At 44.0% G+C, this 13,889-nt stretch overlaps 1 protein-coding gene across 1 annotated transcript in view; it reads right to left on the bottom strand.

Annotated features, from left to right (window-relative positions):
* The window catches only part of LOC138580434 (bactericidal permeability-increasing protein-like), a 708,711-nt gene extending 695,694 nt beyond the window's left edge, over positions 1 to 13,017 (bottom strand). The window contains exons 1-2 of the mRNA XM_069650974.1: positions 12,887 to 13,017; positions 10,233 to 10,295 (exon numbers count right to left, since the gene is read on the bottom strand). The gene's annotated coding sequence lies outside the window, so the exon portion shown is untranslated. The remainder of the gene's footprint in view (positions 1 to 10,232; positions 10,296 to 12,886) is intronic.
* Between the last annotated feature and the right edge of the window lie 872 nt (positions 13,018 to 13,889).

The following is a 13,889-nucleotide window of genomic DNA, read 5'->3' as shown; positions in this document are numbered from 1 at the left end:
TAAAGATGCACAGCGCCACCAAGTATCCTTTAATAGTACCAATCTAGAGCCCCAGATTGGCCCAAGATAGCAGAAAGGAAAAAACATCTGGTGCTTTACACATAAAAGGATCTACATTATTTTCTCTGCACCAGTTGCAGAATTTATTCCAACAGCCACTGTATAAAGACTTTGTTGCTGGCCGAAATCAAAATCTCCATTACGTCATCCCGGAGGTCCCAATACTTGTATCTCAACCTTTCAGAAACCACGCGTGGAGATTGAGTGTCTTGACTTCTAGATGGAGAACCTGCCCCTCCTTTCATGAGAGAAGGTCCTCTCTTTGTGGAAGATCCATTGGGGGGCAGAGGCACATGTCCAGAAGGTAGCACATGCTTCTGGCCCAATCCACAATCTGATCACTTGAGGAATGTCGGGTACTGGAGGAAACACTTACAGAAGTGGAAATTCCCAGTGCACCACAAACGAGTCCCCTAGAGCTCCTCTTGGGGGAAATTCCTTGGAGCAGTACAGATCGCACTTCCGGTCACATACAGATCCACTTGAGGGGTTCCCCAAAGGGTGAAGATCTCTTGAAGGACTTCCTGAGCTAGTTCCTACTCGCGTGAGACTGTGCTGTACCTGCTCAAAGCGTCTGCCACTGTGTTCTCTTCTCTGGCTAAATTAACTGCCGACAAGGAAGGGTGAGGGCCTGAAGAATGTGCAGAGAAATTTAATCCATAGGGGGTGCTGATCTATGGTGACTCAGAGCCTTGAATGCTATAATGTCATCAAAAGTATTGAAACTGTGGTTTGGTGGTGTGCAGGGGATTGGTGGTGTGGAGTGGTTATTTTATGGCAAGTGGTGGTGTGGAGTTTCGGTGAGGAGTGGTGATGTGGGTGGTGTCATTGTGTGGAGTGCAATGGATGGGTGGAGTGGTGTTCAGGTGTGCCATGTTGTGTGGAGTGGTGGTATGGTGTGTTGTGGATTGGTGGTGTGGAGTGGTGATATGTTAGTGTGGTGGTGTTATGTGGAGTGGTGCAATGGGTGGGGTTGTGGAATTGCAGGAGTGTGGTGATGGTGGAGCGGTGGAGCAGAGCGGTCTGGTAGAGTGGGGGGGTTTGATGATGTGTAATGGTGGGGTGGAGTGGTGGAGAGTGGTATTGTATGGAAGTGGATTTGTGTGGTGGTGTTCAATGGCGGGGTGGAGTGTTGGTGTGCAGTGCTGGGGTGGCGTAGTGTTGGTGTAGAGTGGTAGTGTAGAGTGGTGGTATGGAGTGGTGTAAATGAGTATGGGTGTAGGGGCTTACAGTGTGCATGGGTAGTGTGGATTGGTGCTCTAGAGTGGTGGTATGGTGGTGCGTTTTGGGGATGTGGTATTTGGGTGTTGGTGTGCATGAAAGCAGTGATTTGTAGTGGTGGGGTGGGGTGGTGATGAGGTGTGGAGTGGTGTGGTGGTGTGCAGTGTTGTGGTGGTGGTGCTGGGATTTTGGTGCATGGTGTTTGGGTTGTGAAGATTTCGGGTTGTGGAGGTTGAGGGGTGCAATGGTGTTAGTGATGATGGTGGTGTGGAGTGGTGTGGAGTAGTCGGGTACTGTAGAGTGGCATAGTGGAGTGGTGGTGTGGCATGGTGTTGTGGAGTGGAAGAGTTGAGTGGGATCTAGGGGTGTGCTGTTGGTGTGGCATTGGTGTAGAGTGGTGTTGTAGAGTCATGCAGAGTGGTCATGTCAAGATATGGACTTGAATAGTGGTTTTGGGTGTGGAGTGGTGATGAAGAGTGGTGGTGTTTAGAGGTAGAGTTGTGTGGTGGTGATGTGGAGTTGTGTGGAGGTATGGGAGTGGTGTGTGGCAGGGTGAGGCAAGATAGCTAACAGGCAGCTAGCTAACCAAAAAAGAAAAAGCAGAGTGGGCCATGTGCCTCTGCCAGCACCAGAGCGCTGTGTATCATGCTTAGAGCAAGGGGGTTGGGCTTGAGGTGTTGTCTGATATGGGGTCATGATTCCCCACAGGTATTTGCAGGATGAGCATTTATTTAGGGTGTTCCTACTGTGGTGGCTTGTGCGTTGCTATGGTGCTGCCATGGTGTTTTGGCTAGCAGCCCACAAGAGGGAGAGAGGGCATTAGGGGGAAGGGAAAGGACGAGGGTAGAGCATTGTTCTGGGAAGAGTACTCTCAGGAAGGGAGGATGCCATTGCCAGAGAATGGCAGGAGGCACAAATGGGGAGATCAAGTCACTGAGAGAGGGCGAGCTCAAAGGGGAGGAGACAATAGGGCTTTGCTAAGTGTAGAGTATCTGGAGGCACACACAGGGTGCAGGAACTAAGGAAGGATCAGTGCTCATCAAAAGAGAATGAGAGCAGTGATTGCAAAGGCAAGTCCAAAATAGACCAATGAATGTAAACCCCCTGCAAATTGGTTTAACTGGCAGACAGTTACGTAAATTAACTGTCATCACTGATGTCATTTGACATATTTTAAGTGATGTTGTATTTGATGTCGTTAGTGATGTCATTTGTGATGTCATCAGTGTGCTTAGGGGCTGAACAATGGGGGCATAGCTTCCAACACCTGCCAAGTTTCAAGCGATTTCTGGCATTAAATCGGCACCTTAAAGTCACTTCAACTAATGTTTTCTTCACTGAATTTCAAGGGTTTTGTTGCATCAGATTGTTTCAGCTTAACAGTGCTTCAGCACAATAAATGCACTAAATTTCAAAGGTTTTGTTGCACTGAACCTATTCACATTAACTGTCCCTTAACTAAAGTTTTTTCACTGAGTTTCAAGGGTTTTGTTTTGTTATACCTCCCATCACCTTTAATTCTTCCTTTTTTTCTGATCATAACTGATGCCATATCATTTGTTATCAGTATCTGTTCTTCAGCTACACAACATCAGTTTTGTTAAGTAGTAGCTGTTGCCCGCAGCTTCGTTCGCATGGATCGGAGTATTTGGTACAATTCTTTTCAAAAGACACATGTGTTTTTTGTTTAAACTGTACAAAATATAATTTACCAGTTGATGTCTTAACGTAATAAGCAATGTTGGGGCATAATAGCTGCAAAACAAAGATAGTGGTTCCACTGATGTGCGTCCAGAAATGTTTTTGTGTTGTAATTACAAAGAATGAGAAAGACAAACAAAAGAAATTACTTATGAAGCATCTGCAACCTACAAAAAAAACTATTTGAGTACTTCTTTGTAGACTTCATTTGTGGTTCTCCCTTCAGGTGCTATGATTACCAAAGAGTTAGGTGAGGTCACTCTGGAACAAGCCACATAAAACAGTTCATGTGAGAAGCACTCTTCCCTCAGGTCAATACCTGCTACCTTAAAAGTCTGCCCCTGACATTTGTTGATGGTCATGGCAAAACAAACCTTTAAGGGGAACTGAAGTCTTGAAGGGGTGACAGTTTTGCTCTCAAATACGGGGTACTCTCCATTACCAATTTTAAGAAGCAGTTTGGATACTTAATTTGTAATGAAGATTTAAAATGTGAATTTTCCTAACATCTTTGGTTTGTAAGATATGAGTATCCTTCGAAAACAATGAACCACCCCTTTCCCACCTCCCTTAACTGGATTTTCTGAAAATGGTAAAACACTTGTTTCTCTATTTTTGAAGAAGAATCTGAATACCAATTTTCACGTCTGTAACACCTTTGGTTTTTGAGATAGAGGTATTGTCATATAATAATTCCCCTGCCCCTTTTCATCCTCTTTGGGATGGAATTTCCAAAAATCCTTCCTTAGTGGGTGCCTACATCATGAAAACAATGTACCCAGACATCAAAGATAAAAAGAAGCACGAGAATCTAATGTCAAACAAAAATCAATAACAAATCGAATAGGACTAAAGATTAAGGGATTCTGGACACTATGGACATAAACCAAAAAGAGCACATCAACAAAAGAATACATTGAGATACGAATAAGTACTAAATGCTCATTAAAGTTGAATTATCTTTATCGAGAATAAACCAAACTCAGTAAAAATTCATTGGTGTTTGAAATATTTTATTCTTAGGCGCCTGTAACCTAAAGATTGCAATCTAAGATTTGTTTTGTGTTTAGCCTCCAGATTTACCCTACCAATCGTTTTCATTGCAATTGATCAACTGCAATATTTTTCTTTAGCCCAAGCGGCATCCAAAAACCTCCTGAACATACCTATGCCCTCCACATATAAATTCAAAAGGAGGGTTATTTGTGCCTCTTATTGGTGGTGCCGTTGATGCAGTGCAAGAAATAGCAAGGGCCCCTCACCACATTGTTTGCCCCGGGCCTCAACAAAACCTGTGACAGCCCTGGTTTTGGGGAACTGTGAAGAGGAAGAGTGAGTTGGTGGTAATGGCATTCTATGAGAAGGAAGAGTGACATGGTGGTAGTGGGGGAATATGATGAGAAGAGTGTGGTGGTGGTGGTAGGGCACTGTAAGAATGAAGAGTTAGTGGTAGTGGGAGACTAACGAGGAAGAGTGAGTTGGTGGTAGTAGGAAATTTTGACAAGGAAGAGTGACTTGGCGGTAGTGGGAGACTGAAGAGGAAAAGTGACTTGTGGTAGTGTGGTACTGTGATGAGGAAGAGTGAGGTGGTGGTAGTGTGGTACTGTGATCAGGAAGAGTGCTGTTGTGGTAGTGGGGGACTGTGACATGGAAGTGTGAGGTGGAGGTAGTGGGGTACTGTGATGAGGAAGAGTGACGTGGTGGTAGTGAAGGACTGTGACAAGGCGAGTGGGTTGGGTTGTAGTGAGGTACTATGGTGAGGAAGAGTGCCATGATGGTAGTGGGGGACTGTGAAGAGGAAGAGTGAGATGGTGGTAGTGGGGTACTGTGACAATGACGATTAATGTGGTGGTAGTGGGGGGCTGTGAAGAGGAAGAGTTAGTTGGTGGTAGTGGGGTACAGTGAAGAGAACGACTGAGTTGGTGGTAGTGGGGTACTATGATGAGGAAGTGTGACATGGTTGTAGTGTGGTTGTAGTGGGGTACTGTGATGAGGGAGAGTGAGTTGGTGGTAGTGGGGTACTGTGACAAGGAGGAGTGATGTGGTGGTAGTGGAGAACGGGGATGAGGAAAAGTGAGGTGGTGGTAGTGGGGGACTGTGACGAGGGAGAGGGAGTTGGTGGTAGTGGGGTACTGTGACAATGACGATTAATGTGGTGGTATTGGGGGACTGTGAAGAGGAAGAGTTAGTTGGCGGTAATGGGGTACAGTGAAGAGAACGACTGAGTTGGTGGTAGTGGGGTACTATGATGAGAAAGTGTAACATGGTTGTAGTGTGGCTGTAGTGGGGTACTGTGATGAGGAAGAGTGAGTTGGTGGTAGTGGGGTACTGTGACAAGGGAGAGGGAGTTGGTGGTAGTGGGGCAATGTGATGAGGAAGAGTGACATGGTGGTATTGGGGGACTTTGACAAGGAAGAATGACATGGTGGTACTGGAGTAATGCAATTTGGAAGAGTGGTGCAGTGGTAGTTGGGGACTTTGACAAGGAAGAATGACATGGTGGTAGTGGGGTAATGTGATGTGGAAGAGTGGCGTGGTGGTAGTGGGGGACTGTGACGAGGAATAGTGAGTTAGTAGTAGTGTGGTACTGTGATGAGGAAGAGTGATATGGTGGTAATGGGGTACTGTGATCAGGAAGAGTAATGTGGTGGTAATGGGATACTGTGATAAGGAAGAGTAATGTGGTGGTAGTTGGGTGCTTTGACAAGGAAGAGTGAGGTGGGGTAGTGGGAGACTGTGACAAGAAAGAAGGCTGTGAGAGTAAAGGTAAGATTACCATTGTGTATTGGAACGAGGAAGAGGGATGTGGGAGTAAAGGTAAGATTACTGTTGGGTACTAGGACAAGGAAGAAGGATATGGGGGTATATATGTAAGATTACAATTTAGTACTGGGACTAGGAAGAGAGATATAGTAGGGTTACTACTAATGTACTGTGGTGAATAATGTACGATAATATAGAAATCGTTCCTGCTGATGTCAGCAGTCAATCAAGATATTCACTCTTAAATTGTCTGAAAAGCTTGTCCAATCAAAACAAAGGATATAGTAAACACGCATCAGCTTCCCTTTGTTGTTGAGCAATTTGTTTTCATGCAATTAAGCACCTTTAAGCATTTTAAACAAATGTAACACCCCCAAACACTAATAGCACCCTAACACGCCCTCCCGCACATTTTAAGTTAATTTAGGAGTAACCCTTGTAATTGTGTTAAGTTAAAAACATGAATTGCTTCTTAAATTACCTTTAATTACTACTCTTCCATAGGTAGCAAACACAGTGATTGCACATCTGAATATGTTATATTTTTGAAATATTTACTCTTTTTGCCACTGGAAACAAATCTGATCACTGCAAAACGCTCAGAAAAAGAAAAAAAATACACTGTCCCCAATCCCCAAACGTTTACAAAGCATCCTTTCTTACACCATTTCCAAAAACCAATCGAGATCTTGAATCTCGAATTGTATAATGATGGATTTTCAGAAATGAGAATCCTTGGCACCAGCAAAGCACCATGGCAGATATAAACTAACTTTTTGTGTATAGGGCAGTGGCGTACCGAGCAGGGTGATATGGGGGGCAGCTTGACCCCATGGGGGCTATTTTAAGAGCCAGTCCAGGATAATGAGGGTGCCAAGCAGGAACATCGTGTTTCCCGGCTCAGCACCCTCATTGTGATGGCAGCAGGACACCTTTCCCCTTTGAGCACCGGACAGCAAAACAACTATTGCATGGAACTGACACGTTGCTCTGTGTCAACAGAGCATTTCAATGGGAGCCACTGGGCACTGATGGGAGGGAGGGGGATCTCTATTAGCACGGACTTGTGTCCCTCAAGAAATCTGAACAGGGGTGATCAGAAGTGCGAAGGGCGTAATGCTGCATGCTTTATGACATCATGACTATGGCTTTAAAACCCCAGGGGGATTCATTTGGCTCACAGTAGTCTGCATGATGCTATTGTGACTTTGCATGCAGGATGGGGAGAATACAACTAAAGCCATACTCTTGTTGCCCAACATATTTCTATGACAATGTATATAGTGTAAAGTTAGTTTATTATGAAAGGCTAGTTTATTATGTAATGTGGTTTGCTTCCAAGGCATTGCTATAAATAAAGCATTATTTAAGCACATAAAATGCAAAGCAAAACCTTAATAAATATCTATATCAACTAAACCTGTGAAGATGCTTAAATTGCTTAAATTGTCCACATCCCGGTTTCACCATTTAATCAAAGTGTGTGATCCTGGGCAAATCATTTAATTGCACTCTGTCTTGTCTGCAGCTCTGTAAGTGATTCACGTCATAGCTTATGTTAATACTAGCGGTACCACCCAGTGTTGCCCAGGTATGCAAGTGAGGGTATGCTATGGCCTTGTGTATGTTTTATTGTGTCATGACTTCCTATTTTTGAAAAATCACAAAAACAGTAATCTCCCGATATCGCCTATACTGAAAGCACAGGGCCGGACCCCACTCCACCCATGTGCAGGGCGAACGGGTGGGGTTGGTCAAATTTCACTATCGCCAGTACGCCCCAGACTGGTATGCCAATCTTGCGCCATAACTTCCTATTTTTGGACTAGTTGCAAAATAGGCAATCTCCCGAAATCACCTATAATTATAGTACAGGGACCCCACCCTGTGCAGGGTGAATGGGTGGGGTTGGTGAACATTTTACTGTCGCCAGTACACCCCTGACTGGTATGCCGACTTCGGGCCAAAATGTAAGCCCACCAACTGTTGTGGGGATGGAGCCAACAATCTTAAAATTGTCAATCTCCCGAAACTGCCTATACTGATAGCACAGGGCTGAACCCCGCCCTGAACCGGGCGAATGGGTGGGGGTTGGTAAAATGTCTCTATCGCCAGTATAACACAGACTGGTATGTCGATCTTGGGACAAAACTTCAGCCCAGCTATTATGGGGCTGGAGCCAACCCCGAACATAGAAACACACTTTCACAAATATATATATAGATATCATGCTATTATAAAAACAAAAAAAATCCTAATGACTAGCCCCATATATAATAATAGTGCAGTTTAGGTATTTTGCACCACAAAGTTATTTGCCATTTGGCTTACTTATGGCAAATTATTCGAAAGTCACGTCCATGGTGCCTCCAAGTATCAAAGACTGATGTTGCTCATTGCAATGTCCTTTTCTGTGAAGTCACTTTGTTGGTGCAATCCATATGCAAATTAGGAGGTTTGCATGTGCATCCTTTTGCTAACAATAATTACTTTGTAATACTTTACCATGAAGTAATTACTTCGAATTTTCATCTAATTGTTTAGGGAATTGTGGGGTAAATGTTGATGAAAAAATGGTAAGTAATTACTTTGTGGTAAAGTACCACAAAGTAATCACTGTCATCAAAGGAACATGGAACCTAATGGTATGTGTTATTACTTGGCTAGACTGGTATTTGGGGCAGCCAGTCTAGCCCTTTCTTGCTGTGGCATGTCTTTTTTCTGGGCATGCTGTGTGGGACAGCAGTGTTGCTGTGTTCTCCTGCTTGGCCTGGCTGCCTGTAGAACAGCGATCTGGAGCAGGACATGGACAGCCGTGTAGATGTATGCTCCTGCTCTGTACCCTTCATGCACAATGGGGGGCACAGCAGGAGCATGCTGTGTCCCACGCCAGGCCGTTAACTCCACTGCAGGCCAGTAAGGGGAAGAGCCCGATGCAGGGCAGGAGCACATAGCTCAATGTCCCACTCTTGGCCGAATGTTGCAGGGAGAGGGTACGGCGTCAAGGCATCATATGTGGGGGTAGGAACGATTGTGTGTCTGTTTAGCATTCATTTTCAAAGGTTCATTTTGGGGGAAACGTAGCAGTACTTTTTTCGTGGCTTGTCTCTCCCTCCCCCCACTCTTGCAATGCTGGATACACCCCGAGTACAGGAGCTCCCCACTCTACGTCAGCTACTAGACAGATTTATACCAAACGAACACAGGATTTCCCTTGAGTGCTTTGTGACCAATGAATGGAAAAGTAAAAAACACAGCTTTAGAACCGTAACACAGATGTTCACTAAATGTTTCAGTTTGGGGGGCTCAGGCCCCAAATTAATTTTGTAAAATGTGATGCTGGTCTGTTCTTTGACTCAAAAGTTATTAGACACAGAATGTTTGCATTTCCTATGGGTGATAACATGTCAGTGCATTTGGAACAGAGCACACACACAGCAATCCTTATCCCTTTGCCCTCAAACACCCATGGATTTACTGACACCAAAGCTATTCGATCCTCACATCTGTATTCTGATGCTGTCTGAATCAGTCTATCCAGCTCAATGGTGCAAGCATGTAAATGCTAGGGTGAAGCATGGCGTGAGCACCAAGCCTAGTGTGCATTATGCACTTGGTGATTCAAGCATACAATTCTTTTATCGCAGACACATTTGTCAAACATAAAAATCTGTGCTCATTCTTATGTTCCCAAAAGATTTTTTGATTTTATGCAAAGCAGGCTGGAACCCTCACTGGTGTCATTTATACTCTTCCCCCTTCTCATCAAAGCATTTCAAAAGAGTATAATATGAGTGCACCAGATTGTCCATTTTGGAATAATAGGCTTCTAACAGAAAATAATGTACATGGTTATTCAAGGTTTTGATATTGTGGTTTGCTCAGTAAGGCTAAAGTGCAACATTCCTATAATGGCTTAAATATATACCGGAACTGATCATTTCGAAATGAAGATTGTAAAATTCTATAAAGAGACAATTTTCAATGTTAATACTATTAAATATATACATACATATATTTGTAATAGCTGCTCTCACGATATCTGTTTTTTTTCCCCTCTGGACATGCAGCTGTCAGCAACAGCTGAGGTGCCTTTAGCAAGTGTGCCTCTGACAACGCGACTCCCACCCACATAGAAAGAGACAGGCAAGTAGAGTGAGACACAGAGAGAACGAGAGAACAGGGAGAGGGCGAGAGCGGGCTGGACCAGCATAGGATATGCTTATAACAGCTAGTAATAAGTATTAAGACTGTTCTTCCAGAAGGATCTGTAGTCAGTCATACTGTAACTGCCCGACGAAGGGATTACGTGGTTTTGAAAGCTGAGAACCCAAAATATGATTCGGCTTAACAAAGGTTTTATAGCTCCTTTTTATTTTGGCTTCTATTATTTTTGAAAATGCATCGCTTCCCCATAGTTCAATAATGGATATATCAAGTCGAAAAGGAGTTTATTGTAATCAAGATGTCGATGGATAATAACTTACCTCTACCTCAGCGCTAAGAAATGACTGGTTAGAAAATGTGATCTTCTTCCAGCGGGTACGTCCCTTTTAAAGACAAAAAGAGATTAAAATGACAAAGATTCAGGCGCCATGCTGAAATTGAGTATACTTCCATGCAAACATTCCCTCCAGGAATGCACAGGGAAGCACGAAATGTTCGCACGCTAGGAAAGGACTGATCAGCCTGTGGTGCTTTTCCCATAAATAAGCAGCCTCATTTTGAAAAACAGAGTAAATTACAGAGATGCGACCAACTACATTTGCACGTGTGTGCAATTCTATGTTCTCCGAGCATTTGCCTTATTACGAAATGCAAAGAAAATGCGTTAAACCTGGCAAAAAAAAATAAAAGGTCAACATGTTTTATGTACATTGTGGTGAACGGTGGTGGAAATAGAAAAAAATTGGTGGGGGATCCCACAAGGGCCGGGTGAAGGCGAAGTTTGGGGGCGGTGCCCGAGGAGATGGTGTTTAGGGGCGGGGCTGGCAGTTGACCTCGATCAAAGGAAATGTCCAAAATAATATTTTAAATCGGCGCTATTTCTTTAATGCTGCTTCTTTTCCAAACTATATATCAATTCCACTTTCAACCACTTCCATGGCACTGGTGATGAGTTACTTCACTCTGCTGATAATAGTTTTGACCAGTGTTGCTTAGTAAATATTCTTTAAAATGCACAATTTGCATCCCATTATATTTTAAGAAAATCCCCCTTGCTTACTATTCAAGCAGGGTGATTTCTGTTCGCAAAAGCAACATTTTCTTTTACTTGAACCACACCGGGCACAGCTCCAGCAGCTCCCCTCTGAAATGAATTGGGTGGCTGCATTGTGTGTGATAGTTTCAATGTTAATAGGGGTAGTTATTTATTCATGCAATCTTTGTCGGATACGAACAGTGCATATATAAATGATCCAGGTCCATGTATCCGACAAACATTGCATAAATAAATAAATAAACCGAGTTGTGGCTGAGGACTGTAGCTTCCTCTGGTGACCTTTAGACGTACAGACAGGTCGTTTTTGCATATGGAGCGCGTGTGCGCGGCGAATGTGGTCACGCTGGTCCATGCTCCTACTCTCCTTACAAAAATTGAGACAAACTCCAGGAAGATAAAAAGGGCGCTAAACCTGACTGCACCATTTACGCCAGTGTTTCACATATTTTTAAAGCTCCTGCGGACTCGAATGGGAGCCCCTTAGAGTGGAGCTCACCCAGGTGCAGAGTAGTTTTGCAACATCCCCTTTCTTCGAGGGCCATGGTTTGTTTTGGCTGCAGGTCCGCAGACCATAATATTTTTTTAACAGTGCCTAGTTTTTTTTTTTTATGTGAGGCCAAGTGCTAATATGTGCGATACCACTAGATGGCGGTACCGGATAATCTCTGTTCAATAGGAGTAGGATGAATGGTGCAGGACATTTTGGCGCAGCTAATTCGGCGTTGGGATGTTATGGCGCAAGAATGTTTCGGAGCGAGGCAATGGAATGTAAAGTTAGTACTTTTAATAAAATAAAGTTAAAGATGTTTTGGCAATGAAACGTTAAGTTATTACTTTTGATAAAATTAAGTTATGGAGCCAGCCGCGAACCGTGGCATGCACGTTTGTAACAACAACGACTTCACCACAAGGCCAAACAGATGTTGCACCTCTGACGTTCACAAGAGTGATTTGATGTGATGTGATGTGTCACAACCTGACTAAAATGCATTGGTTTACACAGGATGGTAGGAATAGCAAGCACTCGGTATTACACACGTATGGGCTCTGCGTATTCGCTTTTCATTCTGGGGAATATCGCGAAGCCGCTCTTGGGAGGAACATGCCGCACCTGTACTCCCTATTTATAATTCTAAGCATACATGTTATAGCATTGCACAACGAATAGCTTAACTTGGTGTAGTATAATACTGAGGTATCAGCCAGCTGAAGGAGACAACTTTAATTATCCAGTTATAATATGCAGTTAACACTGAACAAAGCTCCTTGAATGTTCATGAGCAAGGGAGGTAAAATGGTGAATATATATATATATACATATAGTTTAAATAGCTGATCCACCCAAAGCACCTCGTGATATCTGTGCCTGTCAGCAACAGCTGAGGCGCCTTTAGCAAGTGTGCCTCTGACAACCGACTCGCACCCACATAGAAAGAGACAGACAGGTAGAGTGAGACAGAGCAAGAGAGTGCAGAGAGAGGGCGAGAGAGGGCTAGATAAGCATAGCATATGCTTATAACAGCTGGTAGTAATAAGTAATACGGCTGTTCTTCCGGAAGCATCTATAGTCAGTCATACTGTAACTGCCCGAGGAAGGGATTACCTGGTTTTCAAAACTGAGAACCCAAAATATGATTTGGGTTAACAACGGTTTTATCTCTCCTTTTTTTTGGCTTCTGTTAAAACAAATTGCAAAGTCTAGCTAAAACAGTATCGACCTAGATTTTTTTTAAATGATTAATTTCAAGTTTGTAAAGAAACAAAACGTTACTTAAAAGTGCTTACCAATAAACGAGGTGCGCTCAGTGTATGTACTGTTTTAACCATCCACACATCGGCTGCCCATAGTTCAATAATGGATATACCAAGTCGAAAAGTAGGTTATTGTACTCAAGATGTCGATGGATAATAACTTACCTTTACCTCGGCGCGAAGAAATGACGGGTTAGAAAATGTGATCTTCTTCCAGCGGGTACGTCCCTTTTAAAGACAAAAAGGTTTAAATGACATCATGATTCTGGCGCCATGCTGAATTGAGTATATTTCCATGCAAACATTCCCTCCAGCAATGCACAGGAAGCACGACATGTTCGCACGCTAGGAAAGGACTGATCAGCCAGGCCTGCGGGCATTTCCCATAAATAAACAGCCTCATTGTGAAAAACAGAGTAAATTGCAGAGATGCGACCAACTACATTTGCACGTGTGTGCAATTCGGTGTCCTGCGTGCATTTGCATTATTACGAAATGCAAAGAAAATGCGTTAAGCCTGGCAACAAAAAAAAGGTTAACATTTTTTATGTACATTGTGCTGAAATAATTGCAAATGCGTACTGCGAGTTAGACTGGCAGCAGAACTTCACAATGGACTCCTTTGGAATAAACCTGCATTACCTCCAGGTCCACTCTTCCTCGTCCCAGTACTTACTTCATGAGGCCCCTGCCTCCGACACGGGACCTTCTTCTATTTCTTTAAATTCCTATAACTCCTCCCCCCACATCCACGTCACTCAGTTTAATTTTTCCTGCCTCCGGCAGGTTGTACTTTTTCTTCCCGGTGCGGGGCACTGGGGAGCACTGATTGCTGGGCCCCTGGGGGGCTGTGTGGCGGGGCCCTCGTCTCCCTCAGGTGTGGTGCTGCTCTTGGGCCACCTGCGGGGCTTGCGGTCACAGTTGAGCAGGATTGCCTCGCTCGGTTCTTTGCTGGGCTCAGGACCGCAGCGTGCCCGGGTCCTGCACGGACCGGGTAAAGGTAAGGAGAAGGGAGGACTGGGCTTGATGTTTTTCCCCTCTCCTCCTGTTTTTGGCCATCTTGATTCAACAGGCATTTTCCTCGTGCTCTGTGTACACATCTTTATTGGAAATGATGGCAAGCACTTGGCAATATAGGATAGCCTTCCCTTTTGTTGTGTGGCCTCTC

Source organism: Ambystoma mexicanum, chromosome 3p (genome assembly GCF_040938575.1).
Source record: "Ambystoma mexicanum isolate Mex_15411 chromosome 3p, UKY_AmexF1_1, whole genome shotgun sequence".
Taxonomy (NCBI): Eukaryota; Metazoa; Chordata; class Amphibia; order Caudata; family Ambystomatidae; genus Ambystoma; species Ambystoma mexicanum.
Note: the sequence above shows the minus strand (reverse complement) of the source record. Positions and strands in the feature narration are given on the sequence as shown.